Source organism: Salvelinus namaycush, chromosome 9, assembly GCF_016432855.1.
Source record: "Salvelinus namaycush isolate Seneca chromosome 9, SaNama_1.0, whole genome shotgun sequence".
In the NCBI taxonomy this organism is placed as follows: domain Eukaryota; kingdom Metazoa; phylum Chordata; class Actinopteri; order Salmoniformes; family Salmonidae; genus Salvelinus; species Salvelinus namaycush.
The window spans coordinates 6,766,225-6,772,224 of NC_052315.1; positions in this window are offsets into that span (position 1 = coordinate 6,766,225).

The window sequence follows — 6,000 nt, forward strand, 5'->3', positions numbered from 1 at the left end:
GTCTATAGATGGTCTCTATATTACAAGGTACAGTCTGTGTCTATAGATGGTCTCTATATTACAAGGTATGTCTATAGATGGTCTCTATATTACAAGGTACAGTCTGTGTCTATAGATGGTCTCTATATTATGTGTCTGATGATGTCATGGTGTCCTTCTAACATTCTCATATTCCAAATGTTCTAATCAGTGCTTGACCTGGAATGAAATAGGTGCCGGTACTGTTTATATTTTATATATATATTTTTTATAACTATTTCTCTATTTATCTTTTTATTTTTTGCACTTTGAGATTATTCTTGTATAATGAAAAGTGCTTTACAAATGAATATTATAATAATATTTTAGGTGCAGGAGCTCCACCATTCTTTTGAACTTATGCTATAGGAGGAACATTTGAGGTGGTGTATTCAGCAGCAGTGAGTTCCTACCTAAGTCAAGCACTGGTTCTAATATAAAAAAAAAAAAAACATAACATGTTTATCATTGTGAAAAGGTGGGCTGCATGCATATTGGTCAAACATGAAATCTCCAGAAAACTAAGCATATTGATTGGATCCATTAAGATACAGTGCCTTTCAAAAGTATTCATCCCCCTTGGCGCTTTTCCTATTTTGTTGCATTACAACCTGTAATTTAAATATATTTTTATTTGGATTTCATGTAATGGACATACACAAAATAGTCCAAATTGGTGAAGTGAAATGAAAAAAACAATTTGTTTCAAAATAGTAAAAAAAATGTAAAATGGAAAAGTGGTGCGTGCATCTGTATTCACCCTCTTTGCTATGAAGCCCCTAAATAAGATCTGGTGCAACCAATTACCTTCAGAAGTCACATTATTAGTTAAATAAAGTCCACCTGTCTGCAACACCACTAAGCAAGGGGCACCACCAAGCAAGCGACACCATGAAGACCAAGGAGCTCTCCAAACAGGTCAGGGACAAAGTTGTGGAGAACTACAGATCAGGGTTGGGTTATAAAAAAATATCAGAAACTTTGAACATCCCACAGAGCACCACTAAATACATTATTAAAAAATGGAAAGAATATGGCACCACAACAAACCTGCCAAGAGAGGGCCGCCCACCAAAACTCACGGACCAGGCAAGGAGGGCATTAACCAGAGAGGCAACAAAGAGACCAAAGATACAAAGCTCCACAGCGGGGATTGGAGTATCTGTCCATAGGACCACTTTAAGCCATACACTCCACAGAGCTGGGCTTTACGTAAGAGTGACCAGAAAAAAGCCATTGCTTAAAGAATAAAATAAGCAAACACGTTGGTGTTTGCCAAAAGGCATGTGGGAGACTCCCCAAACGTATGGAAGAAGGTACTCTGGTCAGATGAAACAAAATTGAGCTCTTTAGCCAAACAGGAAAACGCTATGTCTCATCACCCTGAGGATACCAATCCTACAGTTAAGCATGGTGGTGGCATCATCATGCTGTGGGGATGTTTTTCATCGGCAGGGACTGGGAAACTGGTCAGAATTGAAGGAATGATGGATGGCGCTAAATACAGGGAAACTCTTGAGGGAAACCTGTTTCAGTCTTCCAGAGATTTGAGACTGGGACAGAGGTTCACCTTCCAGCAGGACAATGACCCTAAGCATACTGCTAAAGCAACACTCGAGTGGTTTAAGGGGAAACATTTGAATGTCTTGGAATGGCCTAGTCAAAACCCAGACCTCAATCCAATTGAGAATCTGGGGTATGACTTAAAGATTGCTGTACACCAGCCGAACCCATCCAACTTGAAGGAGCTGGAGCAGTTTTGCCTTGAAGAATGGGCAAGTCCCAGTGGCTAGATGTGCCAAGCTTATAGAGACGTACCCCAAGAGACTTGCAGCTGTAATTGCTGCAAAAGATGGCTCTACAAAGTATTGACTTTGGGAGGTGAATAGTTATTCACGCTCAAGTTTTCAGTTTTTTTTGTCTTATTTCTTGTTTGTGTCACAATAAAAATATTTTGCATCTTCAAAGTGGTAGGCATATTGTGTAAATCAAATGATACAAACCCCCCAAAAATCCATTTTAATTCCAGGTTGTAAGGCAATAAAATAGGAAAAATGCCCAGGGGTGTGAATACTTTCGCAAGCCACTGTAAATGGTTCAGTTCACATAAACAGTCATTATTTTCAGCTTGAGAGATCATCCCGGGCTTTGCCCCCTCTGCTGTAGCTGAGATGTCCCTGGAGGACATAGAACAACAAAACTATGATGTTTCTGACACTGAGACAGTCAGGTAAGGCCACTCACACTCTGTCCAGTTAGATTGTTGTGTGGAGATTAAGAGAGAGAGACTAATAAGAGAGAACTTGTTATGGGGCAGGTCAGGCATCATTCTTGGAGTCATTTGTAGGGTCAAGTCCCCAGCAGATCTATTTGAACCCCTCATTATTTGTGGCCATGTATTAACTACTAAGTGAGTCTTTAACATGAAGACAGTGGTTAGATTCTGCCATTGGGATTGCTCTGATGTTGTTTCCATTCTCTTCTGGTTATGACCATAGAGACTTGTCCCAGTCTCTAGACCTGCCTGTCTGTGTGGTGGATGACCACCTGACCTCTGAAACTGTCAATGAGATGGTAAATTGACCTTTTGAGTTGACCGTCATTTCATATTTCAACATGAATCCAATAAAATGTTATAGTGATGCTATCATTGGAAATGTTGAAGTACCACAACCATCTCTGTTGTGTTTAAGTTGTTTAAATTTGTCCAATGTTGCCAATGCTCCTCCACTCTCTAACGATTCATCATTCTTTCAGTATGATATTTGTTGTATATGTTAAGTTTGACTCTGTTGGTGCCATTATTTGAGACACATAATGTTTATTTCTACCAGAAGCAAAGCAGCACTGTGGAAACCACAGAAGAGGAGAGCCTCAACAGTGCAAAAAATCTTGAGTCTTTTTCACTGATTATCAACTTCCTGCAGAACCTAACTGAGGAGTATGTTCTATTTTCTTTGGTACAGTACTACTATCAAACCTGGAAAGCAATAGGATTATATGAAAGCAGATTCATCAACTACATTTCCAGTGCGGAAAAAGTTACATCACACCACAATGTTGTCAAAGAAATTGCTACAAAGCGTGTGTAAAATACTGTGTAATCTGATGACTCTACTGACCTACATTTCTGAAAATATTAATAAATTGAATATGAATAATTCATATGAATAATTTTCAGGCAATGGAGTGGGATTCGTAATGGCATTTCTGACCCGGTAAGATATGAAAGCATATTTAGAATACAATGATCACTGAATGTTTAACCTTGTTCATAAGCTTTTGAAAGATGCACTATGCAACATTTTAAAGCACTTCTTCTGTTTCTGGAATACAGCTGACAAAACAACAGCTTGCCGGCTTGTGTCTGAGGATTGTCCAGTTTTTATCGGACAAGCTGATGCAGATCATCATCCCAGGTCTTTACGAACTACTGGGCATCCAAGATGCTGCCTCCTCTCAATTGTCACAGAGATCTCTCACAGCGTCACTCACCAGCCTGTTAGACGATAAGGCTAACACCAAGTCCCGTGTGAGATTTACTGAGGCTGGTGTACCTAAGAGGCCAGGCAGTCGAAAGTCTTACAATAGCTTTCGCATCCCGACTCCCTACCCTTCCTCCAACTGTATGGAGCAAGAAGAGGAAGAAGAGCAGGAATCACCACATCTTAAGTTCAAGGAGATTTACCTGACTAAGGAGATGCGCAGTCTGGGCAGTGGAAGCTACTGCCCAAAACCATTGCCCATGCCAGCCATGAGGTATGTCCGTAACATGACATATTTATGATTGTCCTTAAACAGTATTTGATGTTTATAGCAATTTTTGTTTTTTTTAGAGGATAGACATTGCCATATACAGTTGAATTCAGAGTTTACATACACCTTAGCCAAATACATTTAAACTCAGTTTTTCACAATTCCTGACATTTAATCCTAGTGAAAATTCCCTGTTTTAGGTCAGTTAGGATCACCACTTTATGTTAAGAATGTGAAATGTCAGAATAATAGAAGAAAGAATAATTCATTTCAGCTTTAATTTCTTTCATCACATTCCCAGTGGGTCAGAAGTTTACATACACTCAATTAGTATTTGGTAGCATTGCCTTTAAATTGTTTAACTTGGGTCAAATGTTTTGGGTAGCCTTCCACAAGCTTCCCACAATAAGTTGGGAGAATTTTTGCCCATTGCTCCTGACAGAGCTGGTGTAACTGAGTCAGGTTTGTAGGCCTCCTTGCTCGCACATGCTTTTTCAGTTCTGCCCACACATTTTCTATAGGATTGAGGTCAGGGCTTTGTGATGGCCACTCCAATACCTTGACTTTGTTGTCTTTAAGCCATTTTACCACAACTTTGGAAGTATGCTTGGGGTCATTGTCCATTTGGAAGACCCATTTGCGACCAAGCTTTAACTTCCTGACTGATATCTTGAGATGTTGCTTCAATATATCCACATAGTTTTACCTCCTCATGATGCTATCTATTTTGTGAAGTGCACTAGTCCCTGCTGCAGCAAAGCACCCCCACAACATGATTCTGCCACCCCCGTGCTTCACGGTTGGGATGGTGTTCTTTGGCTTGCAAGCCTCACCCTTTTTCCTCCAAACATAATGATGGTCATTATTGCCAAACAGTTCTATTTATGTTTCATCAGACCAGAGGACATTTCTCCAAAAAGTACGATCTTTGTCCCCATGTGCAGTTGCAAACCGTAGTCTGGCTTTTTTATGGCGGTTTCCGGAGCAGTGGCTTCTTCCTTGCTGAGCGGCCTTTCAGGTTATGTCGATATAGGACTCGTTTTACTGTGGATATAGAAACTTTTGTACCTGTTTCCTCCAGCATCTTCACAAGGGCCTTTGCTGTTGTTCTGGGATTGATTTTCACTCTTCGCACCCAAGTACGTTCATCTCTAGGAGACAGAACGCGTCTCCTTCCTGAGCGGTATGACGGCTGCGTGGTCCTATGGTGTTTATACTTGCGTACTATTGTTTATACAGATGAACGTGGTACCTTCAGGCGTGGTATCTTCAGGCGTTTTTTCTGAGGTCTTGGCTGATTTCTTTTGATTTTCCCATGATGTCAAGCAAAGAGGCACTGAGTTTGAAGGTTGGCCTTGAAATACATCCACAGACTCAAATTATGTCAATGGTGCAGATGTATTTGACACACTGAACGTGCCTCACAGCCTTACATATTATTTGTTTGACTGTGATGATTTCCGTTTTTTTTAAGGACTCAAACCTCTCTGTCTGATGTGCAGAAGAAGACCACCAACTCTGAGTCGCTACAAGTCCTTTTAGGTCTCTCAGAGAACACCCTCGTCACCTGTGTGCAGGACAGCCTGCAAGGTTCTCTCTCCAAACTTGCATGCATGTCCGATTCTCCATCTGGAATCGCAAGCTCTCCGAAGATGACCCCTGCTGTAATGGCAGAAGTGATTAAAGATGTCAAGTCGGCCGTATCACTGGTCATTAAGAGTGCCTCAGCGAGCCAAACCTCTCTAGTGACACCTGTAAGGGGAGACTCACAGACCAAGGTGACTGAGGGCATGGTGAGAGAGCTGGCTGCTAAACTTGAAAAAGTTGACCAAGAGAGCAAGAGTCTAACAGGGCAAGTCATGACCACCATCTCTGACACAATGGTGTCTTTTGTTGATGAGAACGAACAGAATTTGCTGAAAGATCTGAAGGACAAGATCACGTTTTTGGCATCGCATGTTGGCTTCATTGATGATCTTGATGCCCTGATTAGGAAATACGAGAGCAGCTACAATATTGGTGAATCTGGTTCCTCCTGCACGCTCACATCTAGGAGCATCCAAAAACTCTCCAGCCGGGAGTTTCTAACATCAGCAATGCAAGCAGTGAGTGAGTTCCTAGTTGAAAAGTCCACCAGTAGCTTAACTAGTACAAAGCCTGCTTATTCTGTAGCATCCAGGTCTGGTTCCATTCAAAACCAGAGCACCTTGTCAAATGATATTTGTA